Genomic DNA, 13314 nt, shown 5'->3' on the forward strand with positions numbered 1-13314 from the left:
TTATAATCTGGTTATTGTGTTATGAATTGAATTGGCAGTTTTGCGGTGCTTGTTGCATTGGCTTTTTGTTGTAATTGTCTTTTCTGTAGTGTGAGTATTGAGCAAATTCTGAGTGGGGGGCAGTTTGTCTTCTCTGAGTGAAGTTACAAACGCAGAGTTGGAGGTCAGTGATTCAGATGCTGGGTCACGGCTCACCATACTGAACCACAGCATATGCAAAGAAGGAGAATACTCTTTAAACATCACTAGTCTGACTGTACAGATGGGGAAGCTGACAGAGGTACAAGGAGGGAAAGCTGTTATTGCAAGTTACATGCTGGGTAGCTGGTTTTGGGAATCATTGTTCAGGTCTTCTGTGTCTGCAGTCAGTGCGTGTGGTTCCTCCTGGACAAGTGCAGAGGACAGTGATTCAGAGAACTGCAGATAAGTGGAGACCTGAGTCAGTAAGTGTGCAGTGTTATTAGACAAGCTGACCTCTTATAAAATATGTGTGAAAAAATGAAATAAAACTGTTTTATTAGTCTTTCATTAGGCCTTTCGTTTTCTGAGGGATGACAGCCTTGCAGGCATACTGTACAGTGAGATGTCTTGTGTGTCCAGACATAAAGTAAACTCAAATAAGTGGATAAAATTGGATATTTATGCCCAGAGGCAGTAAGCAAGCACAGCATGCAAATAAACACCAAGCAAATCAGTAGGTGTCCTGCTGGCAGCTGTGCTGTCATTGGGAAAGGAGAATGTCCTGATCTGGATTTTTTTCAGAAGCAGGGATTCAGATTCTTGCTTGCCGTGTGTGTGTTCATTCAAACCAGCTCTTGCTGCCCTGCCAGCAGCTTGGGGGTCTCCAGGTGGCTCCCCTTGCCTGTCTGTGTGGTGTGGTGCTTAGCAGCCAAGTCTGAGAGCAATTTATCCATGCCCTGTGTCCCCACAGGCACACTGGGCAGCAGCCCAGCTGTAGCTGCCTGTGTGTGCAGGTGCAGCTGCACCACTCCTGCCCTGGGAGTGCAGAGTCTTCTCAGGGTGCTCTGAGTGTTGGGCCTGAATTAAAACAGCTCAGGTCATGTCGTGATGTACCTCTGCTACTGCTCAGCCTCAGAAATTCAGGGATTATTAGGGTTCACAGGATTACAGTTCACAGCTACTCTAAGGCCAATTGGAACTGGTTCTTGGCTTCTGGGCTTTGTTTCATGAATTCTAGGATTGAGAGTCCATTCCAGAAACACTGGAATGTGTGTTTTGTGTGTTTCAATTACAAATTAAATTCCCTTTCTCTCTTATCCAAATTAAATCAGCTTGTGGAAGTGTCTCAGCACAGGCTGTTGAGTGGCAGTACATGTAGGTGCTCTGTGAACAGGGTAGCGCTCGCTGTTGTATCACTATTGTACAGATAATAACCTAGTTGTATCTTTAAATCTTGCTGGGTTGGCTGTATACCAGAAACTTTAAATCAAATAGGGACTCTTTGAACTTGGATAAATCTCCTTTGCTCTTGGCTTTGCCTTTGTCAGAAGGAGCAGGGAGGAGAAAGGAATAGATCTTGAGTAATTCTCAGGTTTCAGGTAAGACCTTTCTCATCATTATTCTTTTCAAATACATTTTTATTCCTGCTTGTATGTTGCACCTTGTCCATCTGTGTGCACAACTTTTGTTCAAGCTGGCTTTTCCAGTGGTACCTGTTCTTCTTTTGCAGTTCTTTTTAAGCTCTTAAGAGTTTTTCAGGCATAGTGGTAAGTCTGAATCAAATAGTGAGGTGTCTTACCCCATTTGAAAGAATAAGTGACATAAAAGAACTGGGTTCCATCAGAAGGAAAGCCACTGGTGCTGATGTGTAAGGAGCTGTGAAAGTACAGGTAAGGAATGCAAAAATGACATATCAGGAGCAGTGAAGCTTAAAGACCAAGAATCCACCACACAGATAATTATCACAGTGGGCCCACTGCCTGTGGAAGGATGGATATGCTTTAAAAGTTATGTAATAGATTTATCTTTCCAGAGGCTGAAAACACCCTGTTCTTCTTACTGATGGATCTGCTTTCAAATTTCTCTTCTTTATGTACAGAAGAGGTTGCCTTAGGGGTCAGAGCTGCCTCCAGCTGAAAGTAGATAATTCTTCCAGCTACTGTTCTGTGGCTTGAAAATACCTCTGTCCCCTCTTGGTTTTCTGAGTGTTGTGATCTGTTTTATCAGATCGTGGTCCTGAAATGACAGCTATGGTCCAGGAAAACAGAGAAAGTGATATTTCCTTAGCCATATGGTGTTTGTGCAAAAATAACAGTATTCTGGGGGTTTTCCAAAGCATACAAAAGAAGAATATTGTTGTAAATTATTTCCGTGGCTTTCAGGCTCTCTTGTGATCTGTGGGAGTAAGGTTCTGTACTGTATCCTTGTATTAGATTTATTTGTTTTTCCTTTCGCGAAGTATTTTACTCCTCATTTTCCATATTTAGGCAGTACTAGAAGTTCAGCAGAAGAATGAGGTAGAACCTTGCTTATGTGTTGCAGCTCTTGGCTGTGTGGAAGAAGCTTGTCTCTTGCTGTCCAGTGGAGATAGATCTTCTTGCAGAGGATATGATTTTCTTTTTGAAAAAAAATCCCACCTTTTGCAGCATGAACTTTAGGTTCTCTTTTCCTGGTTTGTGCATTTGGAGTATTTTCAATTTTGGGTGTGACAGCTTCTACAGCCGTAAATTCTGTTGTGGAAGTGGATGTCCTAGCAAGGGCTGGGCAGTCATGGAATTATTTTATGGCACCAGCAAGGAGCTGATCTCATTAAGTGCCTTTGTGAAGGGTTAGGGTTGGGCACCTGCAGTGTCCAGGACACAGGTCTGTGACGAACTCAACTTTTATAAAATTATAAAGCTGTGCTGTCCTGTTGGATGTGAGAAAGCACCAAAGTCACCCAGCTAAAAGTACTGCCTTTAGTTAGTGAATGCTGTCAGCTTGAAGAAATGTGAACTCAGTTTTTCACACTTAATTCTCCTTTGTAATGTCTTCTGCCATTATTTCAGTGAAGCTCTCTCAGTTTTTATTCAGGAGATAAAGAATCTGTGTAGTGAGTGCTTGTATTGTATCAAACTCCTCCTTGGGGCTCTGGCTCAAGGGCAGTGTACTATAGAACTTCTGTGGCAAGGTGCAAGGCACTGGGAAGGCAATAAAGCTTCAGAATTGGTGATTTGCCATTTAGATTTTATGATTTCATGAAATGCAGCTTGGCATTGGCAGGGAGTGTTTACCTTCTTGTGACTCTTGGGAAAATTGGCAGTTTAAACACTAACATCTAGTTCTGCTGGTGTTTCTGGGGGATGTTCTGCAGCTTGCTAAAGAATTCATGTAAGAAGTCAGTATGTCTCAAATACACTCCAGGTGACAGGATGAAGTGCCAAACTTACTGGTTGAGCTGTGTAGCTGTAATTCTGAGAGTAGAGAAAACTTCTAAACCTATCTCCAGCTTTCCCTTAATTCAAGCACTTTAAAATGTTCCTTATTCCAGCAGGAGTTTCTCATGCTGTCTCCAAACAAAGTTCAGTGTTAATTTTACAAATGAAAATATATTGCTTTGCAGCTGTTGTGCCCATATATAATTCTGTTTTACTTTGGATTTTTTTAGTAATGGCCTCAAAATGCCTGAAGTTTGAAACCTGGTGAGTTCAAGTACCTTGAGAATTGGTTGGATAACAGCAAAGAAATTGAGCAATCCTTACCTGGCACCTGCTGGAATACACTAATCCAATTTAACCTGCTTGGGTTGTGACAGCGTGCCTTTTCCAGGTGGGCAGCTGGCAGAACCCATAGGAAGGTGGCTGCTCTGGAGTGCATCCCCGAGGTGTCTTCCCAAGCAGAAAGCTGTCCTGTGTCTCAGGAGAGGGCTGCTGCTGTGGGAGGACCCTGCATGTGCTTCCTTTGGTTCCTAGTGCATTTGTGTTGTGTGCTGGCTCCCTTAGGATGCCTTGTGCTGGGTCAGTGGAGAGCTTTGGGGTCAGTGGAGAGCTTTGGGGTCAGTGGAGAGCTTTGGGATCAGTGGAGAGCTTTGGGATCAGTGGAGAGCTTTGAGGTCAGTGGAGAGCTTTGGGATCAGTGGAGAGCTTTGAGGTCAGTGGAGAGCTTTGGGATCAGTGGAGAGCTTTGAGGTCAGTGGAGAGCTTTGGGGTCTGGTCCCGTGCCAGAGGCTGCTCTCTGTTCCCCACAGACCATCGCTGTCCTGGCTCTATGGGCCGTGTTTGGGAGCATGGATGATCCTGGAATCGGGATCAGAGCCTCTCTCATGCATTTCCTTTCATCTCTTCTGCCACCTGCATGTCACGAGCACCAGATTTCCTCTCCTGGTGCCTTTCAGCCTGCCCGCAGTGTCAGCGTGATGTGCTCTCCATTCCCTCTGCTCTTCCCACACAGCTTTCCAGCCCTTGTGCTTATGGTGGCTCAGATCTGTTTTAAGAGCTCCTAGCCCTACCTGTCAGCTCTAAAAACAGATCTTTCTGCCTAGAAGACCATCAGTGCCCTGCAGGAGGCACGGCAGCACATCCCTGTCCTGCTGGCTGAAGGAGCTGCTGGTGAAGGGAGCTGGCAGGGCATGGCTGAGCTAAGGAGCAGCACTGGGAGGGCAGAGGTGCTGCCCTGCCCCTGGTGCCAGGGGACAGCTCAGCTGCAGCACACAGCCTGCCTGTGGCTGTAATGTTTGCAGGAATCCTAGAGGAGTGGTACCCAAGAGTGTGGATTGCCAGCACGAGGTTTTCTTTCTAGTTGTTTGTTGGGGTATTGGGTTTTAGTCAAGGCTTTCTTTTTTTTTTCGCTTCCCCTTGTAACCTTGGTTTCATCACTGGTTTCTCACAGAACAGAACAGTGGGTGTTGGGAAAACACATAAATTAGTGATGATGTTTTTGTGGTGTCCTATTTTTGATGGTTGGTTCAATTTAAAGCATCCAGATTCCATCCATGAGCCTTGCACTGGGCAAAGCACAGGGCAGCAAGTTCCTTGTGGAAATTTCTTCCCCAGTGCTGGCTTATTTCATGCTGGCTTTGTTGCCTGTACTCTTGATATAAAATCACCCCTTCCTCTTTCCTCCCAGCAAATGAACAACCCTGCAGATTTTTTTTCACAAGAGATATCACCTATTGCCCTTCCAGGCCTTTTCCTTTCTGAAGTGCAGGAATACAGGCTTCAGAAGCCACTGAAGAAAACAGGAAAAGAAAATTAGTTTGCAGAGGAAGGAAAGAATAATATTGCTCATTTGTATTTGTAACTCATCAAGCTCAATTTTGATTAAAGACTTTGAATATCACCACAGCAGCCAATTTTGGCTTCCTCTTTTAGCGAAAGATGAAGTGTGCAGAGGTTCTTGGCAGCATCTCTTGACAACAAACACAACTGAAATGAACTCATATGTTTTAATTGATCTGGCAATACTACATACATGTGCATAAGTAACATAAATATCATGAAAATTAAATATTTTAAATAAACTTGGTGTAAACCTAATAGCAGTAATATTTTATGTTTGCATTATGTTTCCTCCCAATTTGTCTGTCAGGTTCCTTCTCAATAATGGGAACCAGCCATCTTGTTCTTCTCTGTTAACTCTCTTTCCTGTCATGAATTGCATGCTTTTTGTCTTGGTTCATATTGGTGTTATGATGTTCACAAAAAAACATAAGGACACTGGGAGCAGGATGGAGTTAGAAAGTTTGTATTGAAGCATTTTTAACAGCACTCACTGTATAAATCTGATTATATAAATTGTTGCCTCAGTGGGAGTTAAAGAACATGAGAGGTATAAAAGCTGTTAGAAACCAAATCAAACTGCTCTGGACAGATTTCAGGGATAAGATGCTTTATGGCTACAGGCCAGAGTGTAATCCTGCCACAGGAGTCTGTGGCCAGGCTACAAGCCATCACTTCTCCATCCTTAACAGCTGCATCACTTCAGGCAGAACTGAGCACTCTGACAGGGATGGGCCCCTATGGCAGGGTGTGAGGGATGGGATTTACCTGTATGGACAGTGCTGCAGGTGTGAGGGATGGGATTTACCTGTATGGACCCACCTGCAGGTGTGAGGGATGGGATTTACCTGTATGGACCATACTGCAGGTGTGAGGGATGGGATTTACCTGTATGGACCATACTGCAGGTGTGAGGGATGAGATTTACCTGTATGGATGGAGCTGCAGGTGTGAGGGATGGGATTTACCTGTATGGACAGTGCTGCAGGTGTGAGGGATGGGATTTACCTGTATGGACAGTGCTGCAGGTGTGAGGGATGGGATTTACCTGTATGGACCCACCTGCAGGTGTGAGGGATGGGATTTACCTGCATGGACCGAGCTGCCACTCACTGTTGTGTTCTCCCCTCTCAGCTCCAGTATAAAGCAAGCCTTGTTTTTTGCTCCACAGCTATTGCTGCAATGCAGCTTCCTGGAGAGAGAAATAGGATTACACAATCAGAGTGTGCTGGTGGAGGTAGGAAAGCAGAGGATGAGCTGGGCTCGGATGAACTCCACATTCCTTGTTTGCAGGGTGGTTTTACCAGGTAATGGATCTACAGGGGAGCAAATCTTTGTTTGTTCTGTGGTTTGGGCACTGGGTTGGAAGGGGTTTCTGGAGTGATGCTTCTGCCTTGGCTGTTGTGAAAAGCAGCTGAGGCAAAGCACAGAACGAGCTGGTGTCACAAAGGGAGGGAGTAGAGGCAAGTGGAGACAATGACAAGCAGTGCTAGGGGCTGGATTCATGTTATGGGGCCTTTGGGAAGGGCTTTAGTGATTGCAGCGACAATCTGTGCCTTGGAGTAACTGTCACTGACAAATCTTGTGCTTTTCTTCTTTTAATAATGAAATTCAAATGCCATTTCCTTTAGTAACAGGAGACTGCTTGCCTAATTTCTCATCAGTAATTTTTTTCCCCTTGGCCAAGGTGCTTGGAAAACACCTCATGTCTGATGCAGGCTGTAGGATTCCTACTGTTCATTTATTCATAAAAATTGGACCATTATCTTATTGTGTATCAGTTTAGAGTTCGTTGTTTTGCTTCTCTGTAGATTTTGGTGTAGTGGGACTTGGTTCAGTCAAAATGGTAGGACTGGCTAATGGCCATGGGTTCCGTGAGCAGGTGATGTTTGAACAGAGAGTCAACCGTGGTGGCTCCTCAGGCTGCACTTCTTGTTTGTCACACTGCTTGGTTGTCTCCTTTTGCTGCTTTGCTCTGAGCTGAACTTGTGACTCCACTGAACACCAAGAAGGGTTTGGTGATTTTCCCTCCCCTAGGAATCTCTGTGTGTGGATGGGAGACTGAGTGTTGGGAGCAGGGGGCAGGAAAGCTAGCTGGAAGTGGGGTTCTTCAGAAAAGGAGCTCAGAATGTGCTACTACCCTGCAAAGCCAAGGCTCATTACATCATTTTGGGATGCAATACTTGCATAAAGTATCTTTTTTTTCCCCAGAAAATATGCAGAGAAAATGAGTTTCCAGAGTGTTCTAATAAATGTTGGGAAATGGCTCACAGCTTCACTTTTGTTGTTCCAAGTGGAAAAGAGAGTAGAAAGGAGCTGTTTGTTATATCTGGTCAAAATCCACATGCAGCCTTGCATAACTGATCCTCTGCTCTGGCTGGTGAGCAAGATTAGCAGGCTTGCAGCCACATTCATCTCTTGTGAAACTCCAGCCTCTGAGTATCTTTTATTTATTGTCACTAGTTAACAGCAAAGAGGGCAACAAAGGGGCAGCTTAAGATGGTACTGACACTAACAAACCATGTAGTGTATCTTCTGTGAAGAATTACCTGGTTACTGATAAATCCTGCAATTGCATCCATTCGGTGAAACCCTGCTTTCATGAAGGAGAAGGGAAATTTGCTACTACTCTTTTCCTGAAATTCCATGACAGTGTCCTCTTCAGAGAGGTTAAGTACCAGTGAGGGCAGCACTCTGAAGGGAACCACTCACTATCTCATTGTGCTAATGCTGCTTACTTTTATAAGCTGCCCTTAGGAAGATAAACATCTCCCCCAAAAAGTTTTTGTTAAATAAATAAATAAGCTGTTCAACCTAACTGCTGGCCCGTCATTCCATACTGATTCAGTTATCCTGGGTTTGTTTTCCCAGTGTTTATGTAGCCCCTCAACACCACAGTTACACAAGGCATCCTTCATCAGTTTCTTGACTCCAGGTCCCTCTTCCCTTACCCCACCAAGTAAGCTGGACTTGCCAAGCTTGTGTTAGAACTTCTGTAAAAATTTGTCCAAATCTTTATGGAAGTTTTCCCAAAACTGGTCAACACTTTCTAACTACCTAAATGTGGTGCATAAAATCTCCATTTGGATGTGCCAGACTGAAGAGCAGAGCCCAGTTTCTTGTGGCTGTCAGTGTTACCATGAGAGTTGAGGGTGCAATAGAGATTTGCCTCAGTGAGCCTTCACCAGTGAGTTTAGCCATTAGCACGCTTAGTAAGGTCCAATTTATCTCCTCAAATTTGTATCCAGGCATTTAGTACCTGTGTGATAAGGCAGCAGATTCATTAGTTTGGTTAAACAGGCAATATATAAGGAGTAAATAAGCACAGTTCATGCAGCAGCCTTGTGGGTTTTTCCCTAGTGGGTAACTTTCAGGTTTTGATCACCAGAGAGTCTTCCAGTTCCCAGTTTTTCTACCTTGCTTTTAATTCAGCAGAGTTCTTTGGCTCATTCCCAGCTCTAGTTTTGTGAATGGGCCCAGTGAAGTAAAAGGGACCACTCAAGAAACATGCATCTTGCTGAATCAGATTGGCACTAGTTTCTTTCTCCATCTGGAGCCCAAAAATAATATTCTAAACATACTGGGGAATTTAGTAACAGAGTCTTTTTAACACTGTGTACATAACTGTGTTTCCTGAACTGTTTTGAAAGCTCCCCAACTGCTGTTCCTTTTTACCTATTGCCTGAATAAACAGGAAATAGTGGGATTTCATTGTTATTGTGCTTAATTCCTATATCCCTTTCCTTCTGAATGTGAAGTTCTCACGTTTAATGGGAATTAAAGCATGACATCTGAAGAGCAGAGGGGGGTGACTGCCCTGTCCCTGGGTCAGTGTGAGTTACAGCAGTTACTGATTAGTGAGTAGTGCAGGTGCAGTTCAGGTGTGCCCTGCACACATGCAACCTCTGACTGTCTGCCCACCAAATGGAATCCCTGCAGTTAGTGCTATTGATTGTGCTGAATTCCACTCTGTTCATGAGCCTTTTAAATTCTTTCACAAAAGAACGTGGAGTGAAAAGAACATGCCTCTGAACATGGAGTGGGAAGTTATTGGATGTGCTAGGGTAGGAAGCAGCCTTCTGGCCAGCCACAAGTTGGAAAGCTGCAGTGTGCTGACTTTTCCACAAAGCTAAGCAATCCCAGTTGTCCTTTTTATTTGGTTTTGCCCTTCATGGTAATCCTCTTCAACCAAATAAGATCCTTATCCTACCATCTGCAAATCATTTGCTCAGATTTATGTAATTAACTTGGAGTCAACATTTGTATAGTCCTACTTTTTTTCCTTCCAACTGCTTTGAAATACACATTAATATATTTTAAGGTGAACTTAGTGATCAGTGCCCACAGTACCTAAAAGTTGGTATGACACTCCAGCTTGTGCTATATTCCTTCTCCAAATGCAACAAGCCCTAAAGAGAGGTGTTAATTTCTCTCTTCATGCAGGTCTGGGGTCCTGAGACTCTGCTGTTGAGTCTTGTGGCACCTCTTTTTTTTGAAGCAGGACTAAGGCTTGGTGCTGAGTATCCTGCATGCTTTGCTCTCTGCTTTGTGGTACTGATGTGTTTTGTTCCCATTTGTTGCAGAAGTGTATGACATTTAGGATTTTGACATCTTGTCTCTACCTTGGAGTTGCTATTTCTGAATACTGAATTATCCTCAAGTACTGTAGCTGTGTTATTTGAAATGCTTTGTTTTTCTTAACAAAGTGTAGCAGATGCTTTCTAGGGTGTGAGGCAGGGGTAGAGTTGCTTCTGGAGGAATGTGCCGTCATTTGCAGTGAAATGCACTGGTAACACGCTAAACCTTCCTATATTTTCCATAAAAACAAAATATCTTTGATACTAACCATGTGCTTTTACTTGGTGTTGTGGACCAACCTGGCCACAATCTGATCCCTGTTTCGCCTTGTATCATCATTGTTACTTCAGAAGGATGTTTGTAGCATTGATACAGAGAAATATACTTACAGTTGCTTCTACTGAAGCTGGAGGTTACTTTCTAGCAGTGAAGGATTGTGTAATGAGTGAATCTTCCAGCCACATCCTTTCCAATGACAGACCTTTCAAATAGATTTTGTTACCACTGTTGTCTTGATTAAATCAAATGCAAGTCCATGGGGTTTTTGTCACGGCTCCCACTTTTGTGAACTGCACATTTTTAATGCATCTTAAATAAATTTTAATCGTTATTAAAACTATTTCAAATTACTGACATGGGACTTCTAAGTTTTTTGCCCTGCAACAGGACTTAAATAGTCATTGTCATCCTCTTTGTACATCCAGCCTGCCAGGCAGGGTAATTGTGAGTGTGGAGGGATGAAAGCAGCCATACAGAACAGCAAGAATTTAGGTTCTACCCAGGAAGTGGCAGTTTGGTGTTAAGCCATTTGATGCAAGGGTTAAAGCAAAAGAAATCCACTACAAGGAAAAGTCTGCAGCAGAATTGTTGTCTCTGTGCAGGATGGGTTTCCAAGCAGTTGGACACAACATGACTCAGCAGCATGGGGCACAGTGCTGACTGGAGTCTCTAGATGATGTTGCCACATATAACTTGTTTGCACTTTGCAGCACAAACTACTTTTCATCCAGCATCATTTTGTCTAATGAGTTTAGCCTCACATCTTCCAAGGCAGCACTCAGCAGAGGCAGAAGAACCTCAGTCTTCCTCAGGAGCTGTAATCCTGATTATTACTGCACTGAATAAGTCTAGTATTAAATCACTGACACAATGAATTGCTCTTGAATTCAGTGCTTTATACATGGTGAGTCTAAGCACCTATAGCTTTTCTCAGTCCTTCCCCCTCTGCTTTGTGATGTGTACCTGCATTAACCATCTGTCTGAATAGGATTGTGGCACTTTCTGTGATAGATTTTCTGGCTAACAGGTTCAGTTTATAGCCACCAGTTTGTTCTAATGACTGGTAACCAGTACAGGCCAGTTTAAATGTGTTGTTTACAGTCTGTGTATGTAATTAATAACAGATTTTAAATTATGAAGAAGGTGAGGGATGAGGTTCAGTTCTTATTTTGAATCAAATCAACTGCTTATTATGGGATCTATCTTACAGATATCTATTACTGCAGCCTGGGCTCCTTTCTTAGCAGTTGCTCGCAGTACACACATGAGATTCCAGGCCACAGTCCCCAGCAGAGGAGAAGGGGACCAGAACAGGATCAACCACGTTGGATTCTCTTCCTTGTTGGTATTAGTGACATTTTGATTGATGGTTTGTCTGGATGCTGATCAATTGTCCATTTTATGTAGAAAAGCTCTGGAAAACAACCTGGAGACTTTAAAACTTGTACTCCTGCAGTGGGTGTGAATGGTTTGTGTGGCTGCTGGTGTGGATCTGTTGGAGTGTAAATGGCCTGGGCCAGGTGGTGTTACAATGGAGACACTGCAGAGTGTGTCTGCTCTGCCTGAACTCTGTCCCTCACTGTTCTGTGTTAGCACAGTGACCATCACACACCCATCCCGACTGAGCTGCTGCTGTGGCTGCTCTGAGAGAAGGGAGTGTGGTGCTGCAGGAGCAGCACAAACCGGAGTCACTCCGTTTCCAGGGTCCTTATCTGCCTCCCGTAAGCGTCACATCTTCCATCTTGGTCCCTGGCTGCTGTCTGTCCTTGCCTCTGCCTGCCTCAGGCCCTTCCCTGCTCTGCCTGTGCTGAACCAGCAGCATGAGTCTGGGGCTCTCTCTGGCTGCTCCATCTCTCCCCTTGCAGACCCCTCAGTGTGAGCCCTGTGCTCAGGGTTGCATCCTGCCCAGGTGTTGCTGAGCCTGGGAGCCTAAAGCAGGACCCGGCTGGGCTGTGGAGCCCGGCTCCTGCTGCACTGCAGCCCTGGGGCTGGGGCACGGCTCCCCCGCTCTGCTCCAGCCCTTTTAGTGCCCTCATTACTGAAGGGGGTAAGTCACCACCTCGCCTGTAATAATTACAGATTTCCTCTGTGATTTTTCACTGGTCGGTTGCCACAGCAACCGTGCGGTGGCTCGGCCGAAACGCTGTCACAGGGATTTAAATCTGAGGCGGCTCAGCCTCTCTGCTCTGGCGCATCTTCCCTCCTGCCCCCGGCACCATGGCAACCTGGCGGTGCTGCCCGGCCTCGGCCATGGCACCCTGTGCTGCTGTTCCCTGCGTGCCCGTGCCCAAGGGATGCTGCTGGCCTTCGTGGGCACCCACACCCCCATTCCCTGCGGGAGCAGAGTGCAGCGCTGGGATGCGTGCTGCCTGCTGCCTGCTCTCCACCTGCAGGGAACGAGCCAAACCAGGGATACTGGGTGGCAGTGCTGTGCCTGGGTGTCACCCTCGGCATATTTGCAAACCAGAGGGAAAATAAGGGGTTTAGGGGCAAAACCTGTTCTTCAGCTTCCATAATTGTTGGAAGCTAAGGAGCCATTTCAAAGAACGCAGCGTGGCTCTGCGTCTCGGAATCTGTTTTCAGAAAGCTGCCGAGGAGCGTTCGGATGCGCTCGGACACCCACACTCCCGATGCTCTCGGGTTTGAGGTGAGCCGTGTTCCTCTCTGCCGGCAGCGGCCGAGCAGAGGCTGCAGCTGCCAGGAGCTGCTTGCATTAACCCTCATTAAGTGGGGCATCCCCCCCGGCTGCAGGGCTGGCTCTGGGTGATGCCTGTCCCCGCTGCGCGGTGCTGGGAGGGCTGGCAGCGATGGCATTCCTCACCAGCGCTACCAGCAGCCTGCGCTGAAGGCAGGCAGGCACTGGGGCCGGCACTGGAGCAGGCACTGGAGCCGGCACTGGAGCAGGCACTGGAGCAGGCACTGGAACAGGCAGCAGCACTTCCACCCCAGGAGCTGGCTGTGGGGAGCTCGGGAGCAGCTGGAGTTGGCAGCGGTGCTGTGAGTGGCTTTGCCGTGTGCCCGGGGCGGTGGGGTGGGCACAGTCCGGCCGTGCTGCGCTCTGTGCACAGAGGGGTTTGTGTGCCCAGGGCAGGGGGTGTGTGTCTGTGTGTGTGTCTGTGTGTTGTGTGTGTGTTGTTACCGTGTGTGTTGTTACCGTGTCCCTGCCGTGGATCCGCAGCAATAGCTGCTCCCGGTTTGTTTTCTGCTCCCCTTGTGCCAGACATCTCCTGCATGGCTCTGC

At 45.9% G+C, this 13314-nt stretch overlaps 1 protein-coding gene across 3 annotated transcripts in view; it reads left to right on the top strand.

Annotated features, from left to right (window-relative positions):
* The window catches only part of ABAT (4-aminobutyrate aminotransferase), a 48468-nt gene that overhangs the window by 1129 nt on the left and 34025 nt on the right, over positions 1 to 13314 (top strand). The window contains exon 1 of one of the 3 annotated variants that reach the window (XM_033073707.2): positions 6427 to 6523. The exons of 1 other annotated variant lie outside the window; for it this stretch is intronic. The gene's annotated coding sequence lies outside the window, so the exon portion shown is untranslated. Of the gene's footprint in view, positions 1 to 6426; positions 6524 to 12689; positions 13071 to 13314 lie in introns of those variants that run through there. One more of the 3 variants, XM_033073706.2, reaches the window with a different exon arrangement.

Source organism: Catharus ustulatus, chromosome 16, assembly GCF_009819885.2.
Source record: "Catharus ustulatus isolate bCatUst1 chromosome 16, bCatUst1.pri.v2, whole genome shotgun sequence".
In the NCBI taxonomy this organism is placed as follows: Eukaryota; Metazoa; Chordata; class Aves; order Passeriformes; family Turdidae; genus Catharus; species Catharus ustulatus.